At 37.8% G+C, this 26841-nt stretch overlaps 1 non-coding gene across 1 annotated transcript; it reads left to right on the top strand.

Annotated features, from left to right (window-relative positions):
- The first annotated feature begins 12297 nt into the window (after positions 1-12297).
- Positions 12298-12405, top strand: LOC145141686 (small nucleolar RNA R71). Its single transcript, XR_013722881.1, has one exon. It is a non-coding gene; the product is annotated as a small nucleolar RNA R71 (small nucleolar RNA).
- The last annotated feature ends 14436 nt before the right edge of the window (positions 12406-26841 follow it).

Raw genomic sequence — 26841 nt, 5'->3', positions numbered from 1 at the left:
TTCCCTCACTTGCTAGAATATCGATGCTACGCACCACCTATACAGTCATACCAGATAAGCCCGTAGCTTTTCTTCCAAAACTAGAAGGTTGACTAGAAGTCAACTCAAGTCAAAAGTCAAAGGTCAAAGTCAACGGTCAATGTTGACTTTAGTTAACCGCCATATCGTGGCCACCCATGGCCACGCTGTGGCCCTCAAACGTCTAGACAGTCACGATTTTCATAGTCACCAGGCTGTGGTGACCTAATGCCACGTTGTGGGCACTAGGTTTTCAACAGCTTAATGGGTTAATCTGTTTTATTCGATCCCAAGAGCTCCAAAGCTCAGATCTGGTCTAAAACAAGGTCTAGAAGGATAAAGTTTCCAACTTTACCCGTTAAGACCACCCAAAAGGTCAAAATATCAAACTCTAGGTTCCAAAAAGCTATATGAGACATGACTTCATCCATTAAGCACTTATTCCAAAAAGACTTTAGCTCATTTACTCTACAAGGGTTTCTAATACGAAAACCATCATAAAAGTCTGTGCTTTATGGATATGGATGTCCAATGCATCTATTGAAGCCATAATGAGTCAAAATAAAGGTTTATTATAGAAATATCATGCCTGCCTCAAAACCCAACTAAACTTCATATCCAAAACAACAATCATGTCAAATGTTCCAGAGATTCATAAAGTTGCAAACTTTATGAGATCTCACTACTCCAACCAACTAGAACATGAAGATTTAGGGAAAAAACTTAAGATCTAGCAACCTATCTTGATAAAAAGTCGAGTCTTGGACACTTGTAAAGGTCCATAAGAGTGATAAAACAAAGGATGAGGACTTTCTTGGTGGATATTAGCTCACTTCTTCTTCTTCTTTCCTTCAAAGACTTCAAAGAACAACAAAAATGGCTCAAATAAAGGAGGAAGAAAATTAGGGTTTCTCAGATGTCAAGGAGGCTGATGGAGGCTGAGGGTGAGAAAACCCTAGCCACCTCATTCCTTTAAATAGGAAGAAAAACCCATAAAATAGGGTTTGCCATTTTCCAGCTTCCACGCCATGGCGATATACTTTCACGTTGTGACGACCTAAATGAAACACGCAGACTTATCTTGACTTGCTACGTCGTGATGACTCCACCGCGCCGTGGAAAACCCTAAGATGCCATAAAATTGAAAACATAATGTACCTTAGGATCTGGGTGTTACAACTCTCCCCCACTTGAATCAGGCTTTATTCTCCTTTAGTCCACCACCACAAATAACTTTGGGTAATGCTCTCTCATCTTGTCCTCCGGCTCTGATGTGCACTTGAAACCCTTCTTGTCTGCCACTACACCTTTACCAAGTTAACCGCTTTATTGCGCATAGTCTTTGTATTTCTTTCGAGAATCACAATCGACCTCACTACGTAAGTAGGTGCTCATCGAATTGAATGTCATCCAAAGGAATCACCGCATAATCATAGGTTAAAGACTTTCGTAACTAAGAAACATGGAAAGTGTTGTGGATCTTACGGAGCTCATCAGGAAAATCTAGCCTTTATGTAACCTTGCCCACCCGGGCGATAATCCTGAAGGGACCGATAAACTAGGGGCCTAGCTTGCCCCGCATCCGAAATCGGATGACACCCTTCCAAGGTGACACCTTAAGAAGTACCAATCCTCCACCTGGAACTCAAGGTCCGATCGTTCCCGATCAGCATAACTCTTTTGTCGACTTTGTGTAACTTGACCTATCACGCACCTACTGTATCAACTCAGTGGTCTTGAGTACTACCTCAATATTCCCTATGACCCGATGTCCGACTTCACCCTAACAAACTGGTGTCCTACACTTCCTTCCATACAGCATATCGAAAGGTGGTCGATCAATACTGGTATGATAGTTGTTTTGTAGAAGATAAGTATCCCAACTCCTGCCAAAGTCTAGCACACTTGCCCTGAGCTTATCTTCGAGCGTCTGAATTTTCCATTCACTCTGTCCATCGATCTAGGGTGGTATGTTGTTATAAAATGCAACTGAGTACCCAAATCCTCATGCAACTTCCTCCAAAACCTGGAGGTGAAACGAACATCTCGATCCAAAACCACTGAAAGTGGAACCCCATGCCGAACCACCGCCTCCCGGATATAAATGTCAGCCACTTTCTCAATAGATATACTCTCAGCGATCGGTATAAAATGAACACTCTTGGTCAATCTACCAACAATGACCCGGATAGAATCCATCCCACGTGTCGTCCTCAGCAACTTCATGATAAAATCCATGGAGATCTCTTCCCATTTCCGAATGGGAATGGGCAACGTCCGCAACTTACCGTGGGGTCTCTGATGTTCGGCCTTGACTTTCCAGCAAGTCAAGCACCGCTCCACAAACCATGCTATCTTCCTCTTCATATGGGGCCACCAATAGCTTAACTTTAGATCCTTATACATCTTTTGTGGCCCTTAGGTGGATCAAAATTTTCTACTTATGAGCCTCTTCTAGCATTGTTTGCCTAACCCCACTAGTATTCGGGACCCAAACCCTACCACACCAGGTCAACAAGCCCCGACTATCTATGAAGAACAATGGAATCTCCCCCCTAATTCGCTCTTCCTTCCACGTTTCCTTTTTAAATTCTCATACCTGAGCTTTCTTGATCATACCTAAAAGAGGAGAAACAATAACCATCCTAAGACATATATCTCCAATAGGTGCGCACATCGTCTTTTCGGTCAGGGCGTCGGCCACAACATTGGCCTTTTCGGGATGGTATAAGATCTCACAATTATAATCCTTTACCACATCCATCCATCTCCGCTGCCTCAAGTTCAAATTCATATGATCCATCAGGTATCTTAGGCTCTTGTGGTCAGTGTAGATAGTACATCTAACTCCATACAAATAGTGCCTCCAAATCTTGAGGGAAAAAACCATAGCCCCCAATTCTAACTCATGCTAAGGGTAGTTCGCCTCATGAGTCTTCTTCTGCCTCAAAGCGTAATCGACCACATGTCTTCTCTGTAAGAGTACAACCCCCAATCCCAAGATAGGCGCATCACAATAAACTAAAAAATCATTCATGCCGTCGGGAAGTGTGAGAATCGGGGCCTCACATAATCTCTATCGCAACATCTCAAAAGCTAACTGTTGATCGGGCCCCCACCGAAACTAACATTATTCTTCGTCAAACGGGTCAATGGCACAACAATATTGGAGAAATCCTGGATAAATCTCTGATAATAACCCGCGAGACCTAGAAACCTCCGAATTTCCAATGGAATCCTTGGAATCTCCCATCTCATCACTACCTAAATCTTGGATGGATCGACCAAGATACCTTTCGGGTTAACGGTGTTCCCCAAGAACTGAACCTCGCGTAACCAAAACACGCATCTGGAGATTTTGGCATATAACCTCTACCTCCTCAGAGTCACCAATACCTCATGGTGCTCGTTTGTCTTGGAGTAGACCAGGATATCATCAATAAACACGATCACCGATAGATCCAAGATCCGTCTGCATACCTGGTTCATGAGGTCCATGAATGTTGTTGGTGTGTTGGTGAGCTCGAATGGCATCACCACAAACTCGTAATGATCGTAACGAGTCCTGAAGGCTGTCTTCTGCACATCTTCGTCTTTGACCTTCATCTGATGGTAACCTAACCGCTAATAAATCGTAGAGAACCAAGATGCGCCCTAAAACTGGTTAAATAGATCATCAATCATCGGGAGTGGGTAACAATTCTTCACCATTAGCATATTCAACTCCTGATAGTCAATGCACATCCTATATGAAGCGTCCTTCTTCTTTGAGAAAAAGATCGATGCTCCCCATGGTGAACTACTTGGTCTGATAAACCCCTTTTGTAGAAGCTCATGAATTTGTGTAGACAAATCCTATATCTCTGGCGATGCTAATCGATATGGTGCTTTGGCTATCAGCTCTGCACCAATACCAAATCAATCTGAAACTAAACCTGCCTCTCGGGAGGCACTCTAGGAAAATTCTTAGGAAATACATCAGGAGAATCCCGAACGATGGGTATATCACTCATAGTCTCCATGCCCCAAACTTGAGTGTCTTCCACATACGCCAAAAATAAAGAACAGCCCTGGTATACCTCCTAGCCCTCGAGGCTGAATAGAGAGTCGGTCCGCGCTGAGCAACCTCACCCTGAATAATCAATTCTCCCCCATTTGGGGTTCAGACTTTCACTAATTGGTTCTCACAATAAATCATTGTCCCAATGGGACCCAACAATCCATCCCTATAATAACCTTCGACCATCACAAAGGAATCGGAACCAAATCAATAGAATATCTCTCGCTGAGTAGATTCATAACACACCCTCGATGAACCTTGAAAGCACTCACTGAGTGCTCATCAACAATCTCTACCTCCAATGGATAATCCAAAATCCTAGGAGCCTCACTAAACTTCCTGCTAAGCATAAGATATACCTAACATCGGGTAACACCATTATCGAACAAAACGTGAGCAGTCATACCATTGACTAAGAAAGTCGCTATACATGATAAAATAAAATATGAGCATAAACAAAGGAGATAATAATAAATAAATAAATAAAGGAGACATACCCGTAACCACATCAGGCATTTCTTTCGACTCCTCAGTCGTCAATTGAAATGCCCTTCTCTTCACTATAGGTGCCTTCGCCTTGACCTGGCGGCCATCAGTGATCCTCATGGTGGTCGGTGCAGGCACCGTCACTACCCCTCCTGACTGCCTCAGACAATCGGCCTTTTTATGGCTGGTCTGATTTCAAACAAAGCAAATCAGTGCGCCCTGGGGACAATCTCTACTCATATGACCGTTCTGACCACATCTGTAACAACTCGAACCCACTGCTCTACCTGCGCCATTGTACGGCTTGTCACACTTTCCGCAACGTATCCGACCCTGTTGGCCCTTAGTGTGTGAATTGGAAGTCTTGGTCTTCATATTCTGGCCCACGGATGTCTGTACCTGCTCTGGCTTGCGCTTCATCTTAAGCTCCAGATCAATCTCCTGCTCACAGGCGCTCGCAATAATGTCATTCAAGATCTTGCACCCCGAAAATCTCACAAACTCTCTGATTTCATCCCTTAACATGTCATGATATTTCTTCTTCTTCATCTCCTCATCCGCAACTTACTACGAAACCAACAGAGCCCTCTCACGGAACATGGCGGTGATCACTACTACAATCTCAATAGTCTGGAGAACACACGAAATGGATTCAGTATATTAAAATAACTACTAAAAATGAATCTAAAAGTAAGCAATAATTAAAAATGGGTTTTATCTGATTTTTAAAGCTCGGACTAACTTAAACACTCACATAAAAGCGATTGTAATCAATATATTAAAAACACTTTCATTTAGTTTTGAATCAACCTTTTTTCCTATAGTTAGTTACTATTTATGGATTAATAAAGTTTGTTACCATTTATTATGTAATTAGCAATCTTGGTCCAATCTACTAATATTTTCAACAATTCATGTACTACTATGTAATGGTCCTACACAACCAAACACATAATTAGTTATTATTGATAATTGGGCTATGTAAGATTTATCTAAGACAACTAAGTAAACACAATTATGATCACAATTATGTTCTCCAACACAACTAAGTTGCTACTTTTATCACTTATCTAAGATGTGGTCACTCTTAGCTCTAGAAATTTAATGGTCACTAAGCTACTAGGTAAACAAGTTCATGTAATCTAATGGTCGTAAGCTACACTAAACTTGAATTTAAGTAACAAAGATACAAAGTTTAGCATGCTAGGTAATAAAAATCGAACACAAGCACCAAACAAACTTACTAAAATCCAATAAATACTAAACTAACTCCTAGTTTCAAGGTTTCATCTAGCTAAACGAAAGTAAACTAGATTACCTACTCATGGCTGAAAGTAAACACATAAGTTCATCAGAAATTGTCATGATTAAATAAATGAAAACCGAAACTAATGAATTAATCTTCAAATTCTCTTTCTTCAAATGATCTCTCCTTCGAAAGGTGTTTTTCGTAGGTTTCTGACCTCCGAACTCGAGTATCTCAGAATATCCTTCCTCCAAAAGCTTCTCCAATCGTTAATACTAAGGGCTATTTATAGTTTTTCAAAATTTGTACCTCACATCGTGAGCGTTGAAGTCTCACGTCGTGAGTTTGATGTAGTCCATATCGTTCAAGGAAACTAGCCTCCGCGTACTAATCTTCTAGAAGTTGCTCCTCACGACATGAGATATAAGAGCCTCACGACGTGATTTTGGTATTTTTTGCTAGAATATTATTTTTCAAAGATCCAATCCTCCAAAGTTCTAATGTTTGTCATTTGTAGTCTTTATTCTTCAAGAGTGTCCTATTTGGCTGTAAAATGTAAATTAATTCAATAAGTATCACATATCTTTGCAATTTACCAAAATATTACTTCAAATGTATTATAACATTGCCTAAATATATGTATAAATATTTCAATATCAAAATACCCCACACTTAGCGTTTGCTTTCCCCCAAGCAAAACTATTTTTTTAAGTTAAACTTTCATCACCAACATCACGTAATACAATCCATTTTGAACTCATCCATTATACCAAGACCTCAATATGCAGATTTGTGTCCATAATTACTAAAAACTTGGCAATACTAAATACTTACAATCCTTATGAACATTCACCCCTTAGTTTATACGACACTCATTTTTGCATCCCTCTGAATCCGTCCTCCGAAATCTTGCTTAACCTCAAGGTATTTTTGATTAAGCTACCCAATCTTACATAATATCTAGAAAGGATTACAACTTTGATACCATAATAGAGCTCTTCGAATTTATATCTTCTTTGATATTTGCTTCTTTGATTTCTTTGAATTCACCTCCTTTTTGTTTGATTTTTGGTATCTTCAACATTTGATTCTACAGAATTTTTGATAACTCCAAAATTCTTACGATTTTTTTTCTTGCAATTTCTCTTTTATATATATATATATATCACTTTTTCTGCTCAAATCCTACATGCTTAAGCAAAGGAGCTTAACTTCAAACGTTATTGGTTAGAGGTATTAGTGTAAGTGCAATAACTACATAAGATCTCCTGGATAGATTTCAGGTACACGTTGCAAAACTTATTATGTCATACAAACTACAAGATTACCTTTCATATCTCATGACTTTTCACAGGGGCTAGGAAGCCACAAATATAATATAACATATGATGGCTCAATTAAACATTCGGGTTCGCATTGGATCGTCCCACACAACACTAGAAATTTAAGTTTTTAATTATTACCAGATTTAATTTTTTGATTATTATTTCAAATATATTAGATTTTTTAAAAAATTTTATAGCAATTTTTTAATTTAAAATTTTTTCAACCCCTACCCACACTTATTTCATACAATGCCCTGATTGTATGCATAAAACTCTAAAAACAATAAAAAAGGGAGAAAAAGGAACAGACTCCCCTAGAGCAGTAGTGGCGAGATTGAATTCAAGAACTTGTGTGGAAAGATTGAACATCTTGAACACGCAACTGGAACTTGGACTTCATTGGTACTCGTGAATGTGCCGGAAAGATGTGACTCAGAAACTTGTATCTTGAAAAAGTTTGCTGCATAAAATCTTCAAAGCATCTCAATATGGGAAAGCATCTAACACATTTTAAAGTTAAAAGAAGAGAAGTGTAGCATGATATTTTATCACTCGCGACGTGAGATTGGTTCAGATTGTATTGTAAATCATGATGATTTATAACTCACGATGTGAGAGGTTAATTCTCACGACGTGAGTACTGGGCATTTGGCACACTGCCTTCTTTCAACAAGCCTTCTTCACATGTGATCTTCATTGTCTTCTTAACTAATTAAGACTCTCTTTAGGACCCATTTTAATGAAACTCTTTCTTCTCTCATACGGATGTCACCCCACACTAATAAAAAACTATGGGCTTCGATTTTTTTTAACACACATGGCTTCTCTCGCTCTTTTTTCTTTCTTTCTTTTGCTCTATCGATACTCTAATAATTCTGCAACCAAACCAAACCATTGGTGGAAAATAGAAAACAAACATTACACATTCGGTTACACATTTAAGACATACCAAACAAAAACAAAAACACACAAAATAAAATACATCAAAATAACTAATAAAAGAAAATGACTAAAAATAAAAACGATAAATATCAATAATCATCTCAATCGTTTGTCGTCTTACTCGGCCTGACTCCATCTCCTTGTTGCGACCAAAGCTCCTCCCATGTTGGAATATATAGATAATGAGGAGGCATGGTGGGTGGTCTCTCGATGTGAAAGTGTGAAAATAATACATCTATGGCTTGATTGTGATAATTGACACCGCCGCGAAGATTATCCAAATATGTACCAACCCGACTTTGAAACGGATCGGTTGGTACGCCACCCTCAAATGGTTGCGGTTGTTATTGTGGACCCCTTTTACCTCATGTTCTTACATTCCTTCTCCCTCTTGGTCTCGATTTTTCTTCGGGTGGATCAACTTGCTCCCCCTCATTATCACCCACAATACTCCAATGCGTACCCATATTAACGACAACATTCATTGCTTCCAAGTAACCCATTGTAAGATCGGTACCCTTGATGCATGTTAGAGTACACATTACCCTTGGCATGAATATTCCATATGAATTTGCCAATCGGGTTACAAAATTCCCTCCCGCAATCGAGCTTTCGGCTCGTGTCGTTACCGCCTTGCTTGCCAAATATTGCGCCAGAAAGTAAGGAATATTGCAGCAGATGGTTGGTGTGATGATGCTCCATATAAAAAACAAGTTCAAGGTCGTTACTTTATCACCATGTTTTTTATGATTAATCGAAAAAGACACAAGACAGTGGATTAAACGATGAATTGGAGATCGGATTTGACTTTCCTGTGACACCCCGGAATGAAACTCGTCATTTGCAATTGTCTTCGAAAAACCATACCGATTAAAAATGGGAAACATTGTTTCTTGTTGTTCGTACAAGCCCATTCTCCATGTGAACTCGACCAAGCTACATTCTCGATATTGACCACCGAGATGAAAAACCAAAGCATGCGCATAATAAGGATCAACCTTTCTTGCTTCAAAAGAAACTGTTGAGAAAAATTCTGTACACAATTCCTTGAAAATTTCTTCCTTAATTGAAAAATAAATTCCTCCACCCGTTACAAGTGAAAGATCAGCCGTTGTCAAAAAATGTCTTTGTGAAATATGGGTTCAATCTCTCCAACATTCCAATCTCATTAAGTCTATTCCAATCTATGGTTTGTGAGATGGCAAACTTACGATTCTAAAGCCAACCTAACTTGTTCTTGTAGTTATTTAACATTTCTTATGGAAGATCATTGGGAAATGCATAAAATGGGTGTAGGCTTGAAACATTCCTTTGTTTCTGTAGAGGAGCTACTCTTGGACCCACAATATCTGCAAAATAACTAGCAAACAAACCCAAAGGAAATACCAAAGATTAAACAATTCAACAGCAAAACAGAAAAGTTGTGAACCCAGTTCTCATGTCGTGGTCATGAATGCCACGCCGTGAGTTCGGTCGACGAACAATTCAGCATCGAGCATCACAGAGGTAAACTTGAACTAAAATCAAGGTTGAGGTTTGCGTAGGCAATGATTCTAAGTTTAAATATAATGCATGCAGCAACAATTTCACAAATAAAAGAACTAGTTTCGACATTTTAGCCCTCAAGAATAACCCTAACCTTAAATGCACAAAATTAGCAATCTTATCAGGATAAAAGAAGGGAGATCTTACCGAAATCGAAGAATAAACACAAAATCGAGCAAACTTTGAAGAAAAGTTGGTAGCAGAATCGAGTATGGGGACCTAGACTTTTCTGTTCGTGAGAGTGGGTTTAAACAAATGGTATGTAAACTCAATTGTTTGATATGATCCCCCGTGCTTTTTATGGCTCACGTCGTGAATTTAAACCGAGTAAAAAAATCATGACAATTTGATTTCTCATGTCGTGGGGCTTAAGCCCGCGTCGTGGTGTCGAGGTTTCTTGACCAAAAACAATAAATTTCTTTAAAAAAATTCTACCACTCTTAAATTTAACCCCACACTTGATTTTTATTACTTATTCTTTAAAATTAAGATGACTATGATAATGACTTATCCTAAATGTTTAGTTAAAAATGCAAAACTAAAAGAAAAATGAAAATGCAAACCAAGCTCGGGTTGCCTCCAGAGAAGTGCTTCTTTTTATGGAGTCATGAGCCGGACTCCGTGCCGCCCTACGTTGTGTTGGTTGGAGGTAAGATCTCCATTTGCACTCTTTGTTCCTTCCGCCTTCTTTGTAAACTTGCACCCTTCATAAATACTTTTTTTTAGAATTTTCCTTCTCTGTTTTGGTATCGCCCTCCTCGCATTTCCGCTTCTACCCTTTATTCCTCGCAACAAGTTTAGATTCACCTTGTTCTTTTTGTTGTTCCCTAGCTTCAACATTCACCTTATCCAAGGTTGGCTTGTTAAATTCTTGTGTAATCTCATTGTCGCTTACATCTTCATTTTCGCTTAATACCAAGGATTCTTCACTTTCTTCACTCATTAGGGACCTAGGTGTTGTAAAAGCGAACACATCAAAGAACAATTGAATTAATGCTCTTTTCTTGGTACGCTTGATTTCCTCTCTAGTATGAATATCTTCTTCCATCAATTTTTCGAACTCTTCAAGCTCATTTTCTTCATCCATATAGAACACTTCATTTTGAACCTTATCCTTATTGAATCCATCTTTAACTCCAATTGTCATCTCCTCATTTCCCACTCACAAGGTAAGCTTTAATTCACAAATATCTACCAAAGCTCACATGATATTAAGTAATTGGCGTCCAAGGATAATAGGAACATCTTTATCCTCTTTCATATCTAGCACCACAAAGTCGATTGGAAAAATAAATTTTCCAATTTTTACTAATATATCTATAATTATTCCTTGAGGATGAGTCACCGAACGATTTGCCATATGAATTGTCATCCTTGTAGTCTTCAAATCTGGAAGGTTGAGCTTTTGGTAAAACAAATATGGCATTAAATTAATACTCGCTTTAGAATCGGCTAAGGCAAATGTCTTCGTGTTATTTCCAAACTCACATGGAAGTGTAAGGCGTCCAGGATCTCCCATTTTCTTTGGTATTCCCTCCATAATCATCATTGAACTTTGCTTACTAAAGACTACCTTGGATGTATTCTCTAATTTTTGGCGAGTGTCTAGTAAATCTTGAAGGAATTTGGCAAAAATAGTAGCCTTGGCTAAGGATTCAATAAAGGGGGTATTGATTGGAATACCCTTGACTTGTTGCATAAACTTTTTATGTTCTTGTTCCAAGGGGTAAACTCTAGCTCGAGAAGGAAACGGTAAAGAGCTTGATATGCTTTGACAAAAGAAAATATTTTCTGATCAGACCCAGCCCACGACGTGAGGGAAGGATCCTCACGATGTGAGAACTGGGTATCAACAGGTTCATTTTTTTCTTCCAATTTCTTCCGCTTCGGCTGTGGATCAGGCTACTTTGTGTCTTCTTCTAATGTCTCCAAAAACTCAGAAATAGTGTCTTCTTCAATGGATGTGGCCATGACATGTGGTTGCTTCTTTTGATTGAGAAATTTAGGTGGTAACCGTTCGTGAACTAGTATGGTCAATTGCTCAAGTTGAGTCTCAATATTTTTGATGGAAGCTTGTTGGTTTCTAATTGTAACATCAGTTGCATCATGTCTTTTTTTAGAAGCTTCCATGAACCTAGTAAGCATTAACTCTAAATCCACCTTCTTCTCGAGTTGTGGTTGTTCCTTTTGGTAGTAGCCTCGTTCGGTTTGTCTATATTTTATTTTCTTTTTGTTTCTTATACTCTTCATAGGGAAACCATTATTTCTTTGGCTTTCTCCAATCTTCATCATATCGGTCTCCACTAGAGTAGCAAACTTGCACTTTCCTATTCACGTTTTCGTCTAAATGGAAATCCTTAGTCAAATGTGGCCAATTGCAAATTTCACAACCCACCCGTATTGCGTGTATGGATTGGTCCATCTTCGATATTCTTCGATCCATATTACTCAACATTGCTAAAACAGCCGTCATGTCTTCCGAAGCACCATTTCTGATTCCCCTAGCTCTGTATTGTCTTGGGTTGTGGTACTCCCTTGAATTCTTGGAAAATTCTTCGATTAACTCCTTAGTTTCAGTGGGATTCTTCTTTGTTAATGATCCTTGAGAATCAAGGAGTTGCCTTGTTGTTACGTTTACCCCATCGTAGAAAATCGAGACTTCTTATTGCTCGTTTAAATCATTTTGGGGACAATTCCTTAGTAACCCCTTTATACCCCTCCCATGCTTCATATAAAGATTCCCCCACGTGTTGCTCGAAATTTGCTATGGCTTTCTTGAGTTTAGAAAGCTTCGATGGTGGGCAAAATTGTTGGAGATCTTCTTCACACATTTGCACGCAAGTGGTGATTGAACCAGTTGGGAGTGCCTTTAGCCAATCTTTTGCTGCTCATTTGAAGGTAACCGGAAGCATTGTTAACAAGACCGTTTCTCGTGGTACATTCAAAATATTGAAATAATCAACGATGTCATTGACTTCATCTAGGTGCCTGTATGCATCTTCATGATCTGTTCCGGAGAATGGAATATCCTTAAGCGCGAAAAGGATGTGTCCCTTAAGCTCGAGGGTGGAGGTAGTGGGAATTGCGGGTTGCAAGAGCCCTGGACCGGTTTCCTCACATATTCTCTTCTTGATCCTCCTACGTACTTGTCATTTTTTTATAGAATTCTGACTCAGGATCTTCAAATGGTGGTGTCAATGGTGTCTTTGATACGCGCATCATATACTACTGAAACAAAAACAAAAAAAAAACGTAAAAACGAACTAAAACTTATAAAAAACGTAAAAAAAAGAAAAAATTTCAGAGATATCAGATCTCACGTCGAGTTCTGTATTTCATGAAACTTAATTAATGTTAAAAAGTAACTTTTTGCAGGTTTACCCCACAAAAAGGATCGATTAACCTAAAACAATTAAAGTAATAATTGAAATAGCCGTTCCCCGGCAACGTCGCCAAACACTTCATGTGGGCAAAATATATCACCTATCTAGCTTTAAATTTATAACATAACTACTTATATACTAATGCACCTAAAGGCAGTGTACCTAGTCAGTTTATAGTATAGTAAAGTAAGTTGGGTATCAAACACAGGGATCAAATTCAATATATTAAAATAACTACTAAAAATTAATTTAATAGTAAGCAATAATTAAAAAAGGGGTTTTATCTGATTTTTCAAGTTCAAACTAACTTAAACACTCAACTAAAAGCGATTATAATCAATATATGAAAAACACTTTTTTTTAGTTTCGAATCCACCTTTTTTCCTATGGTTAGTTACTATTTATGGATTAATAAAGTTGGTTACCAATTATTATGTAATTAGAAATCTTGGTCCAATCTACTAAGATTTTCACCTATTCATGTACTACTATGTAATGGTCCTAGACAAGAAAACAAATAACTAGTTATTAGTGATAATTGGGCTATGTAAGATTTATCTAAGACAATTATGCAAACACAATTATGATCACAATTATGTTCTCCAACACAGCTAAGTTGTTACTTTTATCACTTATCTAAGATGTGGTCACTCCTAGCTCTAGCAATTTAATGGTCACTAAACTACTAGGTAAACAAGTTCAGGTAATTTAATGGTCACTAAGCTACACTAAACTTGAATTTAAGTAAAAAAGATACAAACTTTAACAAGCTAGGTGTGACAAACCATTATTTTCAAGTTTGTAAAAGTTAACAAAAGTCAAAACTTGTTAAATAAAAGTCAAATTGTTGATTTATTAATTATTTAAAATTTATATAATGTTTTAATATATCTAATCCTTTATTTGGATAAGGGTTGCAAAGTTAAGAAGCAAAATGCGAGGACCGAAAACCCTCGAATAATTCAAAACCCTCGGACCGAAAACGAGTTCATGATCGCAAACATGTGAGGCTGCTTCTTCGGATCGCAAACGCGTTCTCGGCCGTAAACGTGCGAACTGAAAACCTATTCTCGGCCGAAAACCCTTTTCTCGGTTAGAGTTCCTGACCGAAAACCCCTAAATTCTATCCTTTGGCACACATTTCAAAGTGGAATTTCGATGTTCAATGTAAACATCACATCAATTTTTAATCCATTATATAAGTGAAACCGAAAACATATCCTGACTCTTGCCTACTCTAACCGAAAACATCACATTTGCTCCCAAACACACAACCGAAAACACCATCTTTTCTCTCAAGTATCATACGAAACTCACTTGAATCTTCATAGGATCTTGCCGAAATCATCAAGTGTTATTCATATCATCAATCGAAAACACCCTAAGACTTCTAACTGTAAGTAATTCTTACATAATACGCTATTCCATAACATGTTTACTATTAGTTCCACTAATTATACATGTATTATGCGTGAAATACTACAAGGTTACGAATATTTATACGGGTTCTAACTTTTTGAATTATCACTACTACTCCGTATCCCCTGCGAACACTCACATAAGGTGAGTTCATACCCCAATGTTTTACCATTCTCAAATGCTTTTAGGGGGAGAATACAAGCCAAACACAAAGTATTTGTGTTAACGCTTACATACAGTTACAAACCATCTCAGGATATTTCATGCTTTCATAAACTTTGTCAAAACCATTTTAAACTGTTTTTCAACGACTTAAATTACTGTTTTTATCAAACTATATTCATATATATATATATATATATATATATATATATATATATATATATATGTATAATTTTGATTTAACAGGCTTAGTACCAATGTTTCTGCCTTAACTCCTATTCCTTGTTTGCTTGTGGGCTTAGGATAAGAATGCTGGTCCGACTGTCTTTTAAATTAGAATTATGCATGCAGCATATATATATTAGTATAAACTTATTTATATAACAATTACTAACCCTTTTGTAACATGTCGAGCAAAGGGGTATATTTCCTTGAATCATTTCAGTATAAACATAGCAACATGTAAACTACAATAGGTATAGTTTGAAATCAATTCACACTATTTTCTATGTTCAAAGATACATTACTTGAATCATTACATAAGTATACATTACTTTTCACTACAAATATACTATTCATTTACAAGAACAAGAAAACGAACATACACTATACGTAAACAAGTTAATACTAGAATGTGAGCCACTACTTCATGGTACCTACTAGAGTACATGCTAAAAATTCTAATTTATAACCAGACTCTCCTGGAGGGAGAGCGTGAATTTGTCTATAGATCTATACGGGACTAACAATCCCGCACCTCGACCGTTAGCTACAGTTGGACTGGCAGGTCTAGGGGTGAAAATGTCATAACATTTCGACGCCTGAAGAACGTCGATTAGGCCACTAGTCAGTTCAGTATGGTTATAATCTCACTCACATTAAACATTAACTAAACATTTTGGTTTACCAAACAAACATCTCTTCAGTGGTTTTATTTAAAGTAATAAGACTACACATCATTATTTTCCAGTAGACGCATATAACAAAGTTCATACAAATACAATACACTATTTTTCTAGCAAAGAAAGCATACATTGATGGAAAACATACACTTACACTATTTCAAAGTACAATAACAAACAAACATTTTGGTCTTAAGGCCTAAGACTACATTTCATTTATTATAGAAAATATTGGATTTTCTGGGGAAACATACTAACATTTTCATGAAACAAAGACAGATTTCTAATACTAAATGCTTATGAACTCACCAACTTAAATGTTGATACTCTCTTTTCAAAATAACTTGTATTCTCATGAAACCAGTAGACAGGTACACTCACACAGGTTTTTGAGAAGACGGAGCATATTCAAGACTCGTCTTTTATTTTTGCTATACATTTTGGTGTCATACAACCAATACTAAGAACACAAATGTAATAACTATACTTTCAATACTATAGGTCTTGTTTCTTGTTTTACTATTACTCATTGTTATGATACTATACATGACGTCATCCGCCCCCGAATATTTCCGCCGTTTACGTTTGGGGGTGTGTCGGATTGGTATCAGAGCATTGTTTATTGTGACCTAAGTATATCAACCCATAAAAGCTATACAACTACAAACAGAATGGGATAAAACACTCTGACCAAGAGTTATACTTTTAGAATATATTAATATTTTTATAAAAGTATACATACATACATACATACATACTAGATCAGTATTATAACATGAACAAAACAAAAGTATTATGATTGTTGAACAGCACGAGTAGGCCTTGGGATATATAATCAGGTATGGGGTGAATATAGCATGGTCAACTATATCTATTCAAGAGGTGATTGACATATGCCTAGGAATGGTCGTGGTGTTGTAACAAGTCTAAAAACTTACCAACTCTTACTATAAAGGAACACTAGAACTTAACATAAATTTAAATACTATAGGAGTATTTATAGCATGATAACACCATTTATTGATTTATTAATATCTCTTACACCCCTATTCTCGCATAGATAACATGGTTGGATTTCATCTGCCGGGAGCCCTGTACTTTCCCAATCAGGGGAACGGAGGACGGTTCGAAGAGGAACCGGAAGACGACCATGTGGCTCCAATAGAAGAAGACTTCGAGGAAGTGGAAGAAGAGGAAGAAGAGGTGTAAGTCCCCAAATCTGGAACCAACTAGTGAGCAAACACACAATCAAGCTGTAATCAATAAGGATAAGAAGGAGTAGAAGCAAGATCAATCCAATAATCCACACGTTCTATTAGGGTTGTAAACGTCTGGTACACTTGTATAACACACACATGCAACAACCATACATTCTGACACATCTGACACCTATATATAGGGGACCAAGACTGAGAACACATTCACGGCCGTAAACAGGTTCACGGCCATGATCAACCATACAGCCGTAAACACACAACTACACACCCAAACCATACATGACCAAAACCCTATTCAGACCTATACATATTGATGCCTAGCCCAAACCAATAAAATATGACCTAACAGTCTCCCCCTTGGTTTGAGGCTAGCATAATTTCAGTCTTTTTCTATGACCAGCACATCAGATCTTCCCATTGCCCCGAGCCACATCTTTTTCTTGATAATATCTGCTATCATCCAAGTGAACTCCTTTGCCGTAAACTCTAGAATTTCATCAGCGACATGAATTTGATGTTGAGCCAAAGTGCATGTGTCCCATTCACCAAATTGAAGCAGATCCTTCTTATCAACCAAACAAAACACACAATCTGGGAATTTAATGACAACAGATGTTGTGGTTGCATCATAGACCCCGTATTGCATATTTCTTAGTGATCCATCACGAAAGTTCTGAACGATAGGAATCTGTCTCATTTGGTTAGTAGGAGGCCACATCACGGTCTTGAAGGGCAAGTCGGTCTTTGGTTCCAACACATCTTTGAAGCTCTTTATGAAGGACTCGGCGGTATTCATTCCAGAATTTAATCTATAATGAAAACCCCACATAAGAATTCCTGACCGGTCGTCATATTTGTCTCTGAATCACTTCTTTCCAATCTCAGTTACATTCAATTGAGGTTGATCTCCACGAACATTTTTGTCGGAGTTTTTCATGAAGAGCAAACCTCCCTTTCGATGACCACTAACTTGTATTGGACCTTGCTTCAGAGTTATCCTTGAATGAGCTTAGGCTGGTTCGGTCTCAAAGCGATCAACGATTCTTGTGGTTCTAGCTGGTGGATATGGTTGAGATGTATTGGCAGGGGCACTTTGAGAGGTCTCGACTGCACTTGGTTCTTTGACAGTTGTTTAGAATTTGTCGCCAAATTCTGCTATCAGTTTGTTCTTTAGGTCGAAGTAACCGGCGGTCATGGCTCCAAGGTTGAGCTGTAGAGTAGAGATTTGTTTTAATTTTAGAGAATTTTCTTCCTCAAGCTCGGAAACTCGAATGTCGATATTTCTAATCAAAATGTCCTTCTCTATAAGTTTTTGATTCAAGACAACAATCTCATCCTTGAGCTCAGAATCTGATGGATCCGCTTCCCCCGAACTCTCTTCACCAATAGATATTCCCTTGCCTCGGGGTGAAGGATCTGAATCTTGTTAAGCAAGAAACATGACAAGCCTCACGGAGGCAGCATCATGTGTAGGTTGTGGAGGAAAGCCCCCAGGAGTATAAGAACTCCCGGCTTCAAACGAGGATCTAACATTACTTGGTCCTTCTTGGGTCGGTTGAGTTGGTGTAGCAGCTGTGGAGGGTTGTTGGACTGGTGGTTCTTGTTCCCTAATAAGCACTCCCGACCTTGGGTCAGGTCTTCTCCTCATGATCGAAGGCTGGGAGGCATGTGTCAAAATGGGATCACTTTCAGATGGCAAGGATGTTGGAATAGCAACTGAAAAGGAGGAATCCTTGAAGTTGTACCCATATTAGTTGGAGGGTCGGCCATCTGAGTAGAACTTGGAGGCGTTGTCTTGAGAACATAATTAACTCCCTCTGTCTCCGTTGCAGTTTGTGCAACATCATTGACATTGTCAAAGAAATCATCGAGGTCTTCATGGCTTAGCCTTATATCATGACTTTGCTCAAGACCGAAGAATAAGTCATCATTATCATAACTAGAAAGATCATCATCTTCATCCACGATATTATCCATTAAGCCCCTCTTAAAATCACTTTCATCATCATTTTATGCATCTTCATCTTCATTTGTTCCTCCAGTTGCTACAAAAGTTCTTCGCAATCAGAATCTGTTTCATCTAATCTGTCGGGGGCCACATGACATTCGTGAAGTTCTTATTGGTCTTTGGGTCAAACACATCTTTGGCTCTCTCCAGGAAAGATTCAGCGGTCTTCATCCCATCCAATTTTCTCTTAACTTGGTTTTCCAAGAAGAGTTTAAAGTCAGTTCCACGAGGATCATTGGTAGGGTTGGAGAATGGAGCTTCAGAAAGCTTAGTGAGATCCACCTTAGTCAAAGGGGAAAAATCATTAGTGTGCTTGTAGTACTCCACATTCCCACTCTTCCGCTTGATCAGCCAGCAGTTTAGTTTATCGTGAAAGCCCCACATAAGAATCCCTGACCTATGACTGAATCTGTCTCTGAACCGCTTCTTTCCCATCTCAGTTACAGTCAGTTGAGGTTCATCTCCACGAACATTTTTTTCGGAGTTTTTCATGAAGAGAAAACCTCCCTTTCGTTGAGCAGTAACTTGTCTTGGACCTTGCTTCAGAGTTATCCTTGGATGAGCTTGGGCTGGCTCGGTCTGAAAGCGATCAACGATTCTTGTGGTTCTGGCTGGTGGATCTGGTTGAGATGTATTGGCAGGGGCACTTTGAGAGGTCTCGACTGCACTTGGTTCTTCGACAGTTGTTTTGAAATTGTCGCGAAATTCTGCTATCAGTTTGTTCTTTAGGTCGAAGTAACCAACGGTCACGACTCCAAGATTGAGCTGTAAATCAGACATTTGTTTTGATTTTTTCGAATTTGCTTCCTCAAGCTCGTAAACTCGAATGTCGAGATTTCCAATCAAAACGTCCTTCTCTATAAGTTTTTGATTCAAGACAACAATCTCATCCTTAAGCTCAGAATCTGATGGATCCGCTCCCCCCGAACTCTCTTCACCAATAGATATTCCCTTGCCTCGGGGTCATGGATCTGAATCTTGTTGAGCAAGAAACCTGGCAAGTGTCATGGAGGCAGCATCATGCGCAGGTTTTGGAGGAGAAGAACCCCCTATAGCAGAAGAACTCTCGGCTTCAAACGAGGATCTAACATTACGTGGTCCTTCTTGGGTCGGTTTAGTTGGTGTAGCAGTTGTGGAGGGTTGTTGGACTGGTGGTGCTTGGTCCCTGCTAAGCACTCCTGGCCTTGGGTCGGCTCTTTTCCTTTTGATCCGAGGCTGGGAGACATGTGTCAAAATCGGATCACTTTCAGATGGCAAGGATGTTGGAATAGCAACTTAAAGGGGAGGAATCCTTGAAGTTGTATTCATATTAGTTGGAGGGTCGGCCATCTGAGTAGAAGTTGGAGGCGTTGTCTTGAGAACATCAGCAACATCATTGACATTGTCACAGAAAGCATCGAGGTCTTCACGGCTTAGCCTTATATCATGACTTTGCTCAAGACCGAAGAATAATTCATCATTATCAAAACCAGAAAGATCATCCCCAAGATCTATATTCTCTTCATCGTCATCTTCATCCACGACATTATCCATTAATCCCCTCTCAAAATCACTTTCATTATCATTTTCTGCATCTTCATCTTCATTTGCCTCTTCATTTGGTACAGGCACATGCTCTTCTGCCACGATTGCAACTGGAGGAACATGATCTTCTTCATGTTCGGAATCAGTAATCACCTCATCTTCAGTTTCTTCATGAGCTGAGGAGCTTTCAGTCTCAGACACATCGTTGACTTCTACGAATTGGCCAAATTTCACCAATGGATATTTCCCTTGGAACATGAACTTTCCTTTTCGATTTTGCTTCTTGAGACCAAAAGTGTTAGAACCAAGGGACGTCACATATAAGGGTTTGAAGGGTTTTATGCATTCTAACACTCCTAAGGTGAACATGCAACCCTAAATACCTTGGATCTATGTTTTCTCTATTATACATGCAAATATCAATTTTCCAAGGTATTGTTCTAACTAGGATAATATGAAGTACATATAACATAAATTCTAGTAGAATTACATATCTCTTTGTTGTAGCTTGATTCCATGGCGCTTAAGAGCCTAGTGCCTCAAGTGTGACACCTCAAATGATTCACACAACATCACCAACATCTTGGAATAACTTGAGAGAAAAGGTTCCTATGCTCAAATCGGCTAGCCCTCATGTGTACACACACTAGTGCCAATTTCTTGAGCCATGGGGTCCTTATATATGATGGCTATTAGGGTTACTCCATGTAACCTATGTCTTTCCATATTCTTCATGCTCCATGGGTTAAAACCTCCATGGAGTATCCATGGGTTACTCCATGGGTTTAGTCCAACATGAAGAACTTATGGATCATAAGCCCACATATATAAGAATGAATGATTTACACAGTCAATCCCCATATATTTAATTAGTCTCCTTTTGATCACATAATTAAATCCAAATTAATTCTTGATCAATAATAATTAAATAATTTCATATTAATATATTAGAACTTATAATATATTAACAAATCATAAATATCCTTTTCTCACATAAGTCTATCCAAATTGTTCCGATGCCATGCAACCCAAATGGACCATGCCAATCGGTTCAAGTACATACCAATTATAGTTATGGAATTAGACACTAATCCAATAGTCTCCCACTTGGATAAGTCTAAAACTATTATTACGTATGACTTCAAAACCCGAGTAGCAATCGTAGCTCTTAAAAGCTGATGTCGAACTCTGAACAAATCAATGACGCGTCCATTAGATAGTGGATCATATATTCCTCCATTCTAGATATCATATGGACTGAGACATGGATTATAATCATTCTCTATGTCCATTTGTTATTTCCTGATTTCCGATTTACGACGACCGACTAATTGAACAAATCAAATCAGTCCTGGCTTGGCCAAGCACTTCGGGCTGTCATCACTAAATCATCGAGGGGCCTACAGATATCGCTTTTATCCCTTTAAGGGTAAAAGGAATGGATAAACTTCGACTCATATGCTTGTTCTACAACTTGTTGAATCATACACAAAGGCACGTTTTATAACATCGAGTTACCAATGCGTTTTCGTACAATCAATGTATAACCAAATCATAGGCAACAAGTCATATCTCTAGGTTACAAGAATATAAGATATTATCGTCTCATGATCACTCGTGATAAAATCCATGAAGTGAGCCAAATGAGCGTGGGTTTAATCCAATACTAAGAATTTATGAGCACTCATGAATGTTGCAGCAACTCTTGCTATGTCCACTACCTTGGACATCTACAAACCAGCTTCATGAAAGTCTTGATTCATATCTACTTCCAACATATGACCGACTATGGATGGTTTGAATAACTTAGTCATTTAGGAAGAACGACCTAGTTATTCTGGAAGTCAAAACATGCAAAGTGAAACACAAGAATAATCCAAATCGAATATGGTCTCAGAACTTATTAATATAAATAAAACACCTTTTATTTATCACCATATTGATGACCCATCATTCATTGCATACTGTTTCAAACTATCAACATTATACTTCAATTAAAACAATAGTTGTCCCATGCTCCAAGCATGTACACTATGTTTTCTAAACACTAGTCATGTCATACACCAAGTATGCACACTATGTTTGTCTAAACATTAGTTATGCCATACACCAAGTATGTACACTAAGTTTATCTATGATATTTACTCTGTGAAATAGATCGATTAAACATAATTCCAATGATTCTCATTTCACAATCCCAAATCCTTACCGCAAATGCAAGAATTCCAAATCCTGCCATTTACCTAAATCTGTTAGATTCTAAACTTATATGCATTGATCCTCTTGTAATGATTATGCACAAAGTCACAATGACTTGTCAACAGACATTACAGAGTATTCCAATGGAGATCACCTCCATGAAAACGAAGTCTCAGATTCAAAGTACATTGCTTTGAACATCCTTCTTGCATTAAGTTTTCTAATCTTACACAGATTGGATAACTTCCACCTATGGAGACAACTCCATGTTCCCATTTTGACTATCACTTCTGAACAAGAGCTGCCTCTTTTGAAAATATGTCAATATGGTCCTTCCAAAATTAACACTACACTTCCAACTGTCCCTGAGCAACCAATATTTGGTAAACCTTAGATTTTCCTCGACAATTTCTTAATCAAATTAGTCATATCTAGTTCTAGTACTTTTTCCCTCTTAATGCTCTAGGCATTTGGAAAAATTTAGAACAAATGAATATTATAGCACATGCAATCGATCCTATATCCGAAGCATATGGGACACGATTCATGATGTCTCACATAAAGAGATGATACTAGACCAGTATTTTGCTATAATACTTCTATTTCCATTTTCCATGTTCTCATAATTCACATTATGAAAAGGGATGTCGTAATCATAATCGAATTTTTGAACGCAAATATTGGACCCATATATAGAATTTCCTTATGTTGAGCCATTCCAACATAAAATTCATATATATATATATCCTTGACTAAAGATGATTAAAACCTCGATCTAAGGTTTTAGAATTGAAATGACGTATAATTTCCTCTCCCTGAATTATAGCAAAAACAACTTTTCCCAATTGAACTTTTGTTTTTCTATAATTAACATTGCTAACTTGTAATACTTATCATAATTATCATGCTCCCACTAACATGATGATTATTAGCATAACAGTTATGTTCCCACTAGCTTTTACAAGTACTCAGAAATTAGCTGGATTTCTAGAAATCAATACTTTATTGACTTTCTTACCAAAGTTCAGACTTCTGATACGAAATGCTTTGATAAGACTTTATGAAAATCATACACCTTTCCTTAGATAGCACACATGTGTGTCTAAACAATTTCAGAGCTATGAAAAGGGATGTCGTAATCATAGTCTCAATTGTTTAGACCTTTGTCATTCCTCACAAGTCCATGTTAGTGTACCGGTTAGCCACACACACTCCACTAATGACTTTGAGGATGTAAATATCACAATTGCTATCTACCTAAAATCTACTTAGTGAAAGCGTTTCCTCACCATCATTTTCATAAATCGGAGAGAAACCTTATGAAACTTAGATTTTATGGTGTATGTGTTCCTATCCATGTGAATTTGTCAAAACCATAATCACAAGACAAAGTTAGTGAAAAATCCAAACTCATATGGATTGAACTTGTCCAGTCTTAACTTCTTGCCACCTGGCAGCATAAGGGCCTTCCATTGCTTCCAAGTTGTTATGCAACCAATTGAGAACACTCAGAACTCATATGCAAAGCCAACTTTAACTGGAATGGGCATGGAAATAAGAAAAAAAATGTCAACACGATAGGTTATAAACCTCAAGTCGTAAGCTAGTGAGAAACTACAGGTTTTATTCTTGATTAGATCTTGAAATTCTTTCAGGATCTTTGAGACTCCCACTGTCCTCTTGACATATAAGACTCTCTTGCCAAATATTCAAGAGATGGTGCGGATTCTTTATCGAGATAAACACTTCACACAATTGTCCTTAGTTGGTCTTTGTTTTATCCAAAACATCTAAACTTACCAATTTCAAATGTAAAAGAGTAGGACACATTTTACTCTTACATTTGACTAGTGTTAATAAACCTTTCTTTAAGATATATCACTCAAGTTACAATCTTGGAGTATGAATCTAAGAATTGTTTGGAATGAAGTATGACTCATCTTCTTGATTTAACCACTTCAACAATTCATGACTCCTCTTCTTAGCCATAAGAATGCACTTAGATGTCCTTAGAGGACTACTTGTGATATGGTTTCTAAGTCATTAAGATGATCACAAAACATAATACTAAAGTTCTCTCCCATCTTTTCAGATTTGAGAAACTTTTATCTTTCTGCCTAATTTGATTTTTCTCATTCGTTCTGCCTTATATTGAAACTTTTCCAATGTTTCATAATTATACTTAAACTTTTAAGTATAACCATATTTACTGAACTTCAGTAAAACATAACGAATAATCTTATCGAACTTTGTGGTGGACTTAACCAGTGCACAACAATGTGTACTCGATCCCTTAGTCCTTCACTTGACTCACATATACATGTGAACAAGGAATTAGTCTTAATTTTCCAAAGATGAAAATTCTCATTCACCATACAATACATCTTGCATAATTCCAAGTTTCTATCCAGCTGAAACTTGGTTGATGAGAATCTTTCCTTATTTGGTAAATTATGACACTACCACAAACGACAGAGTCAAATCCATTTTCCAATGTTGCTATCAATGGAATCATATAAACAACAATTTTCCACAATTGCCATTGTAAGGATACTTAAAATAAATAAAATCAAAAATTTTCTTTTATTTTAAAACTTGCGGAAAAACTTATCCTTGCAATGCAAATGCATATGAAAAACTATGTTGTTATCTATTCCTAAGAAATCTATCACAACTCCTAAGCAGCAGCTCAAAAATTCTGATCACCGACCGATGCGATCGAAATCCATCTTCGCGATCAGAATCAACTTACTCTTCTTTAAGCTTCCTCTCTTTTCTTTGATTCTTAAAACTTCAACATATCACCCAGTCACATCATGTAATAAGAATCTCCAAATAGGAACTTAATAGAGTTAGATAGTGGACTTACCTGAAGCAGAGTCAAACGTTTTGACTAGACCTTCTCTTAGATCTTTCAGGTAGTTAAGGCAACTTCGAAACCAACGCCCCTTCCTTTGGCAACATAAACATATGGAATCTTTAGGAATGGGACACAGGACTATCTCAGACTTAGCCTTTCTCTTTACCATTTGGTCAACCGAGTTGACTATGGCCGATCCCTTTCCATTGGGAAGAAAAAGCTTTTCTAGATATCCAATGTTACCAATTGTCAATGTCCATGGTAGTTTGGGTAGTTGATCTACTAATCAAATTTTCTTTACCAGAGCTCCAAATCATTGTTGATTCAGCAGCACCAAGCAAATAGATAAGATCATTAAGGTTCATGTCATAGTCTTCTACATAGTAGTCCTTAAAGTACTCACCATGTGACTTAGGAAGTGATTGAACAACCAACGTTCTCAAGGCTTTGACACCCAACTCTCTCAGCTTGGCAATATTTGACTTCATCTGCAAGATGTGAGCATACATAGACCTTGCTTGCCATTAGGGCTTGAGTGACCTTGAACTTGTGGTTTAGGTAGAATAATTGGAGGAGGTGGAGGGAGTGAAGAATGATTTCCAGGACATCATCTTCATTAGGAAAGCTTGTTCCAAGAGTTTTTGGGAAGATCGTAGATGTCTGAACCAGACATCTTTTGGGGGATATTCAAGATAGTTGATATAAAGTCTGTAATATAACACCCAATATGAAATATTCAGGCTAGGACCCAACACAATATTTTATAACTTGGAAGAGGGATTCCGTAATCCAAGCTATAGAATATTTGAAGGTAGGTGAATAACGATTCACCCGTTTCCACCATGAAAAACGAAATAGCAATATTAGGTTTTAATTGGATTTGAAACTCCTAGATCTTTTGAGATTCATTGAACTTTTCAATGGCATGTTTCAATCTTGATTGTGCCCTCTCAAATTTTGTGACTGGGATGTCGAGGATCACAAAACAAGGTGTGAATAACCATGCAAATATACTTGGTACCCTTAATATTTACCTCTCAATCGATGTGTCGGTTAACCACACGCGCTCCATCGATACTATGATAAACATTAAGTTACCCTTTCCCTACCTTGTTAAATCCAGGTTAGTGTGTCGGTTAACCACACGCGCTCCACTAACGACTTAAGCAAAGTGCAAAGTGTAATTTCATGGGTTAGCACCAAATTCACATTTTCCTAAGTAACTAAGATTGGGAATTTATAAAAGGTTTAGTTACTTAGTATTTATCATTAATACTTTTAATGAAGGGAGAATTCTAGTCCTTGTCGTACCCGTTCGACTAAAGACCCTCCACCAGTCAAGGAAGCGGTGGGTGAGAGTGGACACCCATTAAACTGCCATTTTATAGGCAGTAACCTTATACCCCCCCCCCCCTTATAGATCGGCTTCTTGAATGAGGTCTACTAACGGTAAGACTGACTTGCTCTTATACATATATATATTAGTAACTTATAATTCTATAAAGTATAAGGGTTGAATTTTAACTTTTAAAATTCTAAGGCCTT

This window comes from Lactuca virosa, chromosome 9 (genome assembly GCF_052849685.1).
Source record: "Lactuca virosa cultivar CGN04683 chromosome 9, Lactuca_virosa_CGN04683_v6, whole genome shotgun sequence".
In the NCBI taxonomy this organism is placed as follows: domain Eukaryota; kingdom Viridiplantae; phylum Streptophyta; class Magnoliopsida; order Asterales; family Asteraceae; genus Lactuca; species Lactuca virosa.
Note: the sequence above shows the minus strand (reverse complement) of the source record. Positions and strands in the feature narration are given on the sequence as shown.